Raw genomic sequence first — 12,308 nt, 5'->3', positions numbered from 1 at the left:
TAAATTACATAGAATGTACCCCGCTGTAAATTCATAACTCAAATGAAAATGCTACTCCGAATTCATACATTAAACCACACTCTCCATCGTCATTTAATCCTGATTTAACCTCCAGCGCATTCAGGCTCGAAGAGGAGCCCTTTTCCCTCCTTCACCGTGTGTAAAAAGTCCCTGTCATTCAAGCCTTGGAGAATAATAGAATCAGCTTCCGCTTGCAAGGTTCTCTCTGGTGATCCTATGGTCTTTCACTCATCCTAATCCTTGTTTCATCGAAGCGGGGTTCTGTTCTGTACAGCTCTCTGCTTGGTCAATATCTCAAAACAGTTCTTTTGTTCTGCTTGCAATATTAGCACCTGTTGTGGGTCCTCTTTCCCTGAAACTTCCGGTCTGACTGACACTGAGATTCTTGGATTCTGTACGCACCAAAGCGCGTGCTAAATCTTCCTTTGTGTCACGGTGTTAAAGCTCACCCCTGACTTTCAGCAGGATTGAACCACGGCCCCAGATATCCATGTCAACCAGTTCACAATGTCCTGCCCCTGGAAGAGTTCTGTACAACTTCACATGCCCCTCATTACAGGGCATTATCTTTTGCCTTAAATTAGACCAGAAATTTTAGAACATTAGTAACTTATCACGTCTTTCAGTCATGACAGTTGGCTAATTCAGCATCAGTCTCAGAGGTTATGTAAAATTCTCACACAAGACATACTTTGAAGTGTTTCAAACTCCACTGCTGCGATTCAGTATTGGAAGAAGAATCATTAAGCTGAGAGAGATTAAGAAAGTTAATGGGAAAAATAAGTATTGTGCTGAATATTAGCGGGATAAATGTATTGAACAGGTCTGCCAAATCGGGTTGAATGACAACCTCATGCAGTTCATTGCCAGGGATACAGTGGGTAAATACTTCTCGTGGATGGGTCAGTGTATTTTCCCACCAGCTGTTTCAATGTGCTCAATGCACAAGCTCAGTCCCTTGGCCACTGATTTCCAAACGTCCCTGATGAACTTGTCTGAAGGGATGGTGTACAGAATGAAACAGGACACAACTGCTGCTGTGGTGCATAAGGCCAAACTGATCATACAATGTTAAACACAACGTTTCATCCACTGGTAAGGAACACACTCCAATTGAACCCTCAGTGTACCAAGTATGTCAGAGGCCTGGTCCTGAATTTCGCTGCCTCGTTGGTTGAAGGTGATTTGGATTTACAAGCCCAGCAGCTGCACAGGAAATCCAGGGGAGATCGAATCATTTGCTGCAGGATGGCCATCCTAGAAAGCTCTGCTATCCAGGTGAATATGGCCAGCCAATGGCAGGTCTCTATGTGGGTGACAGCAACACAATTGCAAATTCAAGTGTTTTCAAAATTATGTGGCTCATTTAGGATTGAACGAATATAGCAGCCACTAGTGTCCAGGGCTATAGGAGACAAGGTAGGAGGCATCTGAATGTCGATAACCAACATTGGAAGCTCTCGGATTGGCTGCAGCCAAATGCACCACGGCCCCACCTCCGGCACCCCATCAGCACAGACAAAACGGCCAAATCTGGCTTTACCTGTGTCACACATTCCGCGCTCTTATTACTTCACTCCCACAGCAAATGTGCTCAAGTCTTCGGGTACATTACTGCCTCATCTGCTGTGTCACGGGGCACTCACAAGCTTTCGATGCCACCTGGAACGCAGCTTGTGTGTGAGTGCAGTGGGTGAATGGGAACCCCCACTTTCCTCTTGAGCTGGGGGATTGATTGTCAGTCGATACTCACTCTCCTCTTTGACAAAAAATGTGCCTAGAAAGTGCTGATACATTAATTATCCTCTGGGTCCGAGGGAGGGGGTTCAACTTCTAACATTTACAGCCATCCGGCCCCTTTTCCTGCTGGGATATTTTTTACAAGAGTTCTAGTTGGGAACTCAGTATCTACAGTGAGTGCCTCCGAGTTGCTGAGCAGTGAATTGTCTTCCTCCACTTGACCTGCCTTTAAGTTGGTGGACTGGAGGAGACATCACACCCAGATAGTCATAACTCGCTAACACCGTCGCACAGACCCGTTTCCTCTGCTTTATATGGAACTGCCACTTTGGTGAATGCCAAAGGCAGGCCTACCACAGTAGATTGAACAACCCCCGAGCACACCAGTGGTTGAGAAGCCATGTCGCCATGGATCAGCCTGGCCCACTTCAGAAAGCTATACGACTTCTCACCATCGCACTTCTCCAGAGGTGGATATGTCATGAGTCAGAATGGCAAGTCCCAGTCATCAATCAGAGTGCATTCTTCATCCAAAGCTACTGAATTATAATGCCTGTATTTAACTGCTCTCAGAGTGACTGCTGCCCATATCCCATCAGCACAAAGCAAACGGCCTCATCTGAATAAACATGCACCACACAATCTGGGGTGGCATTCCTGTGTTCCATCACGCCCACACCAGGAGATTCCCCGATCCTTGGGCGCATCTCAGTCTCTGAGACTTTGAATATCTTCCGATGCCATCTGGAAGGGACATTATCTATTAGCGTGTGATCAGTGAATCGAATCCCTTAAAATCCTATCTATGTTGGGACAATAAAGAACTGGCTGCCAATGGGTTCGCATTCATCTTGCACAAGTAAATTGGTGTTGATGAGGTTCTTTCTCACTATGGCAGAGAGTTGGCTTTTGGGGGGGCTGGATGGGGGCGGGTGGGTGGGAGGGTGCGATGATAGGTGGGGGAATGATGGGGCAGAGGAGTCCACTCCTACAATTTTCAGAATAGCTCTCCCTTTTCCTAGAGGGAATTATTTGATGTCTCCAGTTGGGAACTTAGTATCTTCTGAGAGTGCCTTGGTGTCAGAGACCGGTGTTTAGTCTTCCATCATTTGCCTGGATTGTGGTTGTTGGATTTGAAGGAGACCTTGCCTGCAGGTGTTTCTAACACACTGTACTTTCATTCTCGAGCTGAGAGGTACCCAGACCCTTGGACAGAGACACCATCTTGTCTTCTATGTAACAAAGCATTTTTGAAATGTTGAGCATGTCCCTAAGGCTGCTTGTATGTCCGAAGTCATCACTATTCTGCAGGACCATAGCCAACATCTTGAAAATTTACAATGATCTAATTCAATATGAACAGGAGCCATGGCCATTTCACACGGCTTCAGTCCCTCAGTCCTTCTCTCTGGTGCCCGTAATTTGTCTTCTCTCCAACTCCATCTTTCAGATCCAGTTACAATAATATGCTTCCTGCACCTGCTTGGCAGGAACTTCCATCTTCCCAACCTTGAAGGCTACGAGCAGAGGTAGCATGGCATTGACGCATTTGAATTGTTGTCACGTTGGAACTGGAATTCTAATTGTCTACTCTTAACTTAGCATCAGATTTTCCAGCCTTTAAACCATTGGGGAATTGGGGATGAAAATTATTGGCCCAATAACTTCTCATGTCCCAAAATTTAAATGATCAATGTTGTCATTGTCATGACTAACAGTGCGGGGATATAATGTCGACTCACAGTAATTGCTGCCTCTATAAACAGGTGGCAAATGCAGCCCGCAAACATTGGTAGACATTCAGTAAACCGGGTAACTACAGAATAAGGCAATGCTGGACGGTGCTGACAAACATGTTTGATACATTGAGAGCACGGTACCTGGTAACAGTAACTTCACGCCAGGCCATGTGACCTCACCAGGATCCACAACAAATTCCTGCTCAGGGCCACTTCTCTCAGTTACACATTTCATAATTAAAGCAGCTGGGTCGTTGGCTGAACAGGGAGCATCTTTGATAGAGGACAGAGCTGTCGGTCTTTGTTAATCCTCGGCCCACTCCTTTCATAATTTATCCCTGTTAATTTTGTGTTTCTAAGCTCAATCCTTCACAAGATGCCTGCACCTTTAGTTGGAAGTGTGAGCTGTCCCGCTTCCCCTGGTATATGGGAAGAATGGAATGGGCACATTGTGACTGACAAACTACAGACTCGGAGACGATTGGGCCCGGTATAATTCCACCGTCTAACAGTAGAATCTCAACAGCTCAATGGTACTGCTTGTCGCTCTCTCACTGTTGTAACACCTCCCTGATATCATCCACATCCCTACAGCTTTATTATACTCGTTCCAGTAATCCTCAAGGGGCAGGTTTTGAACCAAAACCTTTTTGAGACCACCACAAGTATGTGAATAAAAAACTTCTCACCCATCTGTAAAAAAAGGCATTTGCCAGCTTCATTTAAGTGTGGAAATGGATGGACAAGATGTTAATAAGCAATTCATTGCTCACATTGGAAGAGGAGTCTGCAGTAGCACTGTTGTTTCAGTCTATATAATTTGGTGCATGTACTCCAGTAGCCCCTGCTCCTGTTGAAATTCAAGTGTAATGTCCAATTACTGCAAAGCTCTGGCCATGAGTTACACTCTGTATTGGGCTCAGCATCATAGTCAATTCCTGGGTTCACTTTTAAAATGCCCAGTCCATGTTGGCCATTTAAAATTGGAGGATTGTGTCCTCTACTGGGGATAAAACAAGAACTGTTGGGACATTGAACATCAGTTACCCAATGCAGAGAATGAAGGTGCATTTAACATTGTGCATCTGAATGTTAAACTCATTCTTATGAAAATAAACATTATATCATTCCAAAATGAATTAATTTTTGGATTATATTTACTTCAATTAGCAATACCGTATATGTATGATGCCACATCACTCACTACCGCATTATAACCTGTGTATCATACCCACAGTGCACCATACCGACACACATGAGACAATATCAAAAATATACATAATGCAATCTTCAGAACGTGTTCCAAATGTGTGATTGATTTTGGGGCGCTAGGAACAACAGCATAACATGGTGGCAGCAGTTGCTGCGGATAGAACTCAACCGTAGAGAATGATACAAACGCTGAACTATACATTGCAAATAACCCTGAATTGACACCCAAACAAACTGTGAATCATTCCAAAATATGGCCATCCATGCAGCAATTAATGCACAGCCCCAAATTATGATTAATTGGGAGGCCAATTATGCTATGGGCTTGATCGAGGTACTCAAGCGTTCAGTAGTCTGAAAGACACTAGCAGTAGAGAATGGACCAGACATCACCTTGAGTGGATATGGGGATAAACAATTAGTTTTCTTCAATAGATAGGGAATGAGTGAGGTGACAGTGAAACCCAAGGCAATAATTTTTAAGAAATTCAGCTGGAATCTACAGCTTTAATTAGAAAAGAGCAGCTCCAATACCACAGGCTACAGAGGCAGCCATTTTCATGAAGACAGGAAGAACGAGATGAAGCTGCTGTCAGTCCAAAAGGCTATTCTTCAATTAATTCAAGGTAAGTGCAAACCGGGTGGATGCAATGAATCAGTGGCTAATGAACACACGACACACACACACAGAGAAATGAATGTGCAAGGGTGTTGATAGTCACATGTGTTCACTGACATAAGGAATGGCGCAACATACATCTGAAAGATCAGAGCTTGTAGTAAATAGAATCACTAGGAAAAGATGCGCAGGACAAAAAACAACAGTCAACAAATTATCAGAGGCAGAGGAACATGGTGAATGAGGAAGAGAATAAATCAAAACCCCCATTCCCTAGGAAATGGCGATGAGATTGAGGAAACCTAACACATCGGAACGAGGCAGATGTATGAAATGTGTAGACGTGACTTGTCCTACACAAAAGTAACTTACACAACTATTCAGAGCTGGAAGAGATGGGAATGCACCTACAAGCATTAATCCGACTATTAATGCGGAGGACAGAGAAATATCACACCCTTCAGATTAAAACCAGAGATGTTTTCTGAAAGTTTGAAAAGGACTGGTTACCTGAAGACTGATGCGTTGCAGCCCAGGAAATGATGCTGAGGCCAAAGGTGGAATTGATATTTGATAGCTGGGAATGAGCCAAGTCAAAGGGAGCCAAAGGAAATGCCTTTAATGGAACTTTCTATGTCACTGAAACAGACGATCCTGCTATCCGGGGATTGAGCAGTGTGTGAAAAGCTCCATCTGATCATAGCAAAACAAGAGATGAATGAGGCGTCACTGAGGGATGAAAACAATACATTCATTGAAAAGCGTCCTTCAAGCAGAAGAGAGAAATATCTGGTCCAATTGTATCCTGAGTGTTTAGATATGTGAATCCTCTGAAGGTTTTGAGTATCATATGATGATTGCTCCAGAGATTCATACCCCATGTAATGTACTAATAGAGCTAAAAGGTAAGTGAGCTCCAAGAGATAGAGAGAAGGAAATAATTTCTCTGGCCATGGAATCTAGAGATTAGTAAATTGGAAAGCCGTGAGAGGAGAGCCAAATGGGCGGCTAAGAATTTGCCTGGATCCCAACAAAATACATCAAACAATAAAGAGGACTCACTATATTAATCAAACAGTGCAAGAGAACATGCCAAGAACTGGCAGCGGCCAAAGCTGGCAGCAGCTTGATACCAATGAAACGTGATGCTTGATGAGGAATCCTGATATCTGAGATCATTCAACACACACTTTGGACGGTGCAAATTTGGTCATCTATCGTTTGCCCTTAAAGTGAGCTCGGGTTTGTTCCAAAAGAAATGAGACTTAAACAAAGCATGCAACGGAGCAGTCAGCATAACTGATACCCAGATCCAAGTGTGAAACATAGAATGGTTACCGTACAGGAGGCCATTCAGCACATCCAGTCAGTGACAGTACTCTGCAGGAGCAATCTCACTACTCCCAATTGTCCACCCTTCCCCTGAAACCCAATAAATATTTCCCTTCAGCTTCCCGCTCAATTTTCTCTGGAACACCAATGTTAAGCTTTGCTCCACCTCTCCTTCAGATCGAGGATTCCGGACCCCACCTCCTCACTGTGTTAAAGAATTTTTCCTCGAGTCACCTTTGCTTCATTTTCCAAACAAGTTAACCCAATGTCATCTGCTTATCGGCCCTTCTGCCAATGTGAAGAATAACTATCTAATCTGTATTGATCAATCATGATCCTGAACACAACTACCTAATCTTGCAAGCTTCACTTCTCCAAGAACAACCCCAGCTTCTCCATTCTATCCCCGTAATTGAGGCCCTTCGTCACTGATTTCATTCTCGTCAAATCTTTGCTCGTCACTTTGGCCTCCTTACTTCACCAGGTTAATGCTTGCTCTGCAGGCAGTTCAGGGATGCTGATTGTAGTGATGAAGGTTTTGCTTCATTAGGAAATTTTCAGCAGGATGAGCTGGTACAGGTAAGATTCCGAGAGGCTTTGGATGGGTGGCTGCTCAGAGGATGTTTACCTTTCTGGTCGAATCCAGAACTAGTTGCTCAATTTAAGAAAATGAGTCAACAAGTTAAGTTGGAGATGAGGAGAAATTCCTTTTCTTAACGACTCGTTAATTTCCTTCCCAGTCAGCAGTGGAGGCTTGTTCATTGATTATCTTCAAAGCTGAATTCGACAGAGCTTTCATTGACAAGGGATCGAATGGTGCTGGGGTCCAGACAGGGGATAGGATTGAAGGATTGGAGTTAAGGACACAACCTGACCATCGATGATCTTATTAAATAGCGGAGCAGGCTCGAGGGCTCTAGTGCCAATCTCCTGCTCCTATTTCTAATGTTCTTAATCCCTTTTCATATCTGAAATCTTTCAACAGGAAACGATTTAAGCTGTCTCTTACTACAGTTGATGTGAAAAGGCGTGAAACACTGTGTGGAATGGCGAGTAAAATTGCTGTGCAGAGTGAGTGGCTCTTTTTGCTGTTGAATGTAGAAGCTTAATTTCATATTTGATGGCATTCCTAATGCATGGACCAACTGAACTGGGCTCGAGGAAGAGAGACTGCATTTCCTCCCATTTCATCTCCTAGCCGCAAGGGGCTGGTCTAACTTTCGCCTCGCCCTACTGATACCCTCTGGTCCTCCCAGTGTAAACTCTTACCCATCCCTGTACCGACTGCTGCTCTTTGTCGAACTCCCGCTGCTGGTCGGCATCCAAGCCCACTGGATGTACTTGCCTCATTGCAGCCGTTAATTTTATTTCGACAAGGCGAAACTCGGAAGCCACTCTTCAGAATGGAGAACGAACTGTAGATCTAACCCGTCGAGTAGGTAAATAATAATAACAGAAATGAATTTATAAATGAAAAGTAGCTGCCTGCTCAGCGGGCGATGTTGCCGCGCATGTGCGTTCGGTTCACTCTCCCAGAGTGCAGTGCGTCCCCGTATCAATGATAGAGGGGCTTCCCATCCGCGGGCGATTGTAGGTACAGCGCCCGCCATTGCTCCATCACCACTATTCGAGACTGGCCGGCATCCAGTAAGATCATGGTTGACCTTCCAACTCAAAACCTTCTCCCTCACGCACACACATACACGCGCACACACACACACAAAGACTCACTCCCACACACTCAAGGTATCAACACACACAAAACAATCAAACGCAAAACCATACACACATACACCTAACACATACTCGCGCAAATACATGCACACACAGTGCGAGATTAAGTGTATCTGTGCGTGGTGGATATATTACTGTGCGTCTGAAAATATTTGAGTGTGTGTGTGACGGAGAGCATTGAGGCAGTGTTTGTGAGGAAGAGCATATGAGTCAGTGCAAATTGTGACGCTGTGTATTTGCGACTCTGGAAGCGTGTGTTTGTTTGTGTGTGTGTATGGATGCGTTGATAGATTGTGCGTAAGAGTATTAGATTGTGAGATTGCCAAAGTGAGTTTGTAATCGTGTGAGAGAATACGTGATTGTGATTGTGACTGGGCGGGGGGGGTGGTGGTGTGTTTGAGACAATGAGATTTTTTGAGAGAATGTTATATCGTGTGTGGGAGTGAGAGTGTGAAAGAGGGACAGTGTGTCAGAATGTATGCTTGGGAGTGCCTGTTGATGCACATGACTGCTTGCCTGTGAGAGTTTCTGAATCAGTTTGACAGTATCTAAATGTGTACACATGTGATAACTGAGAGCGTTTTGTGAAGATGTGTAAGTATGTGAATCACTGTGTGCGTGTGCATGCGTGAGAGACAGAGAGTGAGAGTGCCAATTTAGGTGAGACATTGAGTGTATGACATTGAGAATTTGTGATAGAACCTTTGTGTGTGCATGTTGGTGTGTGTCTGCGCGCATGTGAGATTGAGCCTGTGTTAATGAAAGTGGATGTGTGTGAGAGATACAGTCAATGCGTGCCATGGTGACAGTGCGATATTGATTGAGTACTTGATTGTGGGAGTATGTGCATGAGAGCATGAGCGAGATTGTGTGTGTGTGAGTGCTTGTGTAAATGGCTGTGAGCGAGTGACTGTATGCCGGTGTGGGTGAGAAAAATAATGTCATTTACAGAGTTTCTGTGAGTGTCTGCCTGCCTGTGTGCGTGAATGTGTGTGTGTTTGTGACTGCGTGTGTGTGTGTGTGTGTTTGTGTGTGTGTGTGTGTGAAAGAGAGAGAGAAAGATAGATATGTACAGTGTGGGATCGAGTCAGCCTGTGATTTTGTTAGCATGTCTGAGTGAGAAGGTGAGTGTGATTGTGTGTGGATTAGTGTGAGTGTACCTCAGTCTATGATAGTGAGTGTGTTTTTGTATGTTAGAGCGAGATAATGCGTTACTCTTTGACAGTGTGAGTTTGAGAGAGCTCGAGACTTGAGTGTGAGTGAAAATGTGTCTGTGAGTGGGTGTCTGTGAGAGTGAGTGAGCGCAAGTGTGAGTGTATGATAGTGTCTGTGCAGGCGAGGTAGTGCATGTGTTTGAGAAAGAGTGCATGACAATTTAATAGCATGGTTGCGTGTTACTTTGTGTGTGCATGAGTGTGTGTGTGTAATTGATTGAGTTTGTGTTTGAGTATCTGTGTGTGTGCGGGTTTGAGAGAGAGACCGGAATTTTCCACGCTGGGCTTGAGTATTCTCATTGTTTTTCCTATTGGTTAATCATGAACACACTCCCTATGTTGAGGGCGGCAGCCAAGGCTGGTTCTCTGTCACCCTGAAGCTTGTGCACACAGGGAGGCATCGATCATTGCCAGGGCGCTTGTGAGCATTTTGCGAGAAGTCTCCCCTGGATGCTTGTCGTTTGCTCTTCACACATTCCTCGATTCCAAAGCTTTTCTTTAGTAGAACGAACAGCAGGGGTGGGGGAGGGGGAGGAGGCCTTCAGCAGTGTATTACTGGAGAGTTCACCTCAGCAATCTGACTGCTGCTGGAGAGTCCATCCGACCGATGCTACTGCTGCTGGAGAGACTGCACGAGCATTGTAACTAATGCTGGAGAGACAAGGCTAGCGATTTGACCACCGCTCGAGAGACCACCCGAGCGATGTGACTACTGCGGGAGAGAACAACCAAGTGGTGTAACTACTGCTGGAGGGACCACAGGAGCGATATGATGACAGCTGGAGAGACCACCTAAATGAGGTAACTATTGCTGGAAAGACCACACAAGCGATCTGACAATTGCTGGAGAGTCCATTGGAGGGATGGCTGAGATAATATATGCCACGTGGTGCTCAGGAGACAACCATCGTCAAAGTTCTCAATAGTTCCCAGTGACCGTGAGCTCTTCGAGGGCTCCATCCTCTTAAGTACTGGAAAGTTGACCTGTGTACATTCCAGACCAGCGGGATTTCACGCTTTCAAACGTTTGGGGCGGGTGGTCGGGGGGCTGGGAGAGCGGTAATTGGACATAATCGGTTAAAGCTGGACAGTTACACTACAAATGTGGACTTATCGTAAAATGAGAAAAAAATATCCATATATGTATGTTTATATACAGTTACAAAGTTACCAGTCATATTGAGTTCATGTATTTGTGCAGGTGCAATTAATTTCATAATGCCGGAAAATTGCATTGATAAATATTGAATTCGGACTAAATGAAGGACTCCATTCAGTTGCCCTTGCTGCTATCCACATAATTATTCCCTGTAGCTTAAACGTGTCCTACGTTGAATGTTTAACTTGCATACTACGTGTATAAGAAGCAGCAGCCTGCTGGTCCCAGCTGCACGGCAGCATCAGCTGTGCCTCTTATCTTATCTCTTTGGCATAAGATAAAAACTACATTTTTGAATACGTGCGTTTGGAAATAAAAACGTTCAACTCGTTTCGGGAATTTGAACAGAATATATTTTTGTAAGAGTGATACATGCTCACAGAAATTTACTTGACGAATACTGCTCAGTTCGACAGGACTGATTTCCATGAAATTGACAGAAGTTTGCTACACGGATAGCAATTTGCCCAAAGCAATATTTGGATCCAAAGTGATACATTTTGTAACTTATTATTTGAAGATACCTTCGATGATTTTGCTTTCCAAACATCACGAACTGAAACATTTTCTAGCTTCACATGATGTACAACCAGATATGCTGCACTTTGTGTTACTGCTTCCACTCAATAAACTGCTGACAGCCTTTCTGATTTTGTCGATAAACGTTTTCCTTTTTACCAATTAAGATATCGTGAACGTATTTTAGTTTGAAATTTTTATCTAATGCAAACCAATATTTTGTAAGGTATTTTTGGTTCCATTTTAATGTGTTTTTTGTGCCATGACGTTTCCATATTTGCAAATATTAATTTTTCATGTCTTCATTCTCTTTCTGTAAGTATTAACAAGGAATACTTTTAAAGAATGGGACGTTCCTTGCTTGGCATACCTCAGGGTGTCGGCATGTCTTGATGCAGTCCTGCAGTTGACATTTATAAGATAAAGCTTTGTCTACTGAAGACCTGACTAATCCCTTGTATTTCTTTTAAACACTTGCTGAATATATATTTCAGATCAATGAGCTTAGATCAGACCTGGAAAAGATTGGACACTTTAGAGTTTTAAGACAGGATGAAGACGGGAGGAAACGTACATAATGAATGTCTGTGGTAAAATGGAAAACGGAGAATGGAAACTGTGCAAAACTCCAAAAAAAAATCCTTTATTCATCAAACATGTTAAGGTGCAGGACATGACTGTTCCATAAAGGCAAAATACCGCGGATGCTGGAAATCTGAAACAAACAAAGAAAAAAGATTGGAAAACTCAGCAGGTCTGACAGCACCTGTGGACAGAAAGACAGATATAGCATTTCGATTCCGTATGATTCTTCTCCAGAGCTCTGAAGAGGAGTCAAACGGATTCGATGCTTTAACTCTGTCTATCTCCCCTCAGATGCTGTCAGACCAGCTGAGCTTTTCCAGCATTTTTTGTTTTGGTACATGATTGTTCCACTTTGACATAAAGTGTATTAACGTTCAATCTCTTTTCATACCACATGCGTTACTCTGACAGTTTGAAACACTCTTGCAAACTGA

The sequence above is a fragment of the Carcharodon carcharias genome (genome assembly GCF_017639515.1).
Source record: "Carcharodon carcharias isolate sCarCar2 chromosome 35 unlocalized genomic scaffold, sCarCar2.pri SUPER_35_unloc_1, whole genome shotgun sequence".
In the NCBI taxonomy this organism is placed as follows: domain Eukaryota; kingdom Metazoa; phylum Chordata; class Chondrichthyes; order Lamniformes; family Lamnidae; genus Carcharodon; species Carcharodon carcharias.
This window is presented reverse-complemented; position numbering follows the sequence as displayed.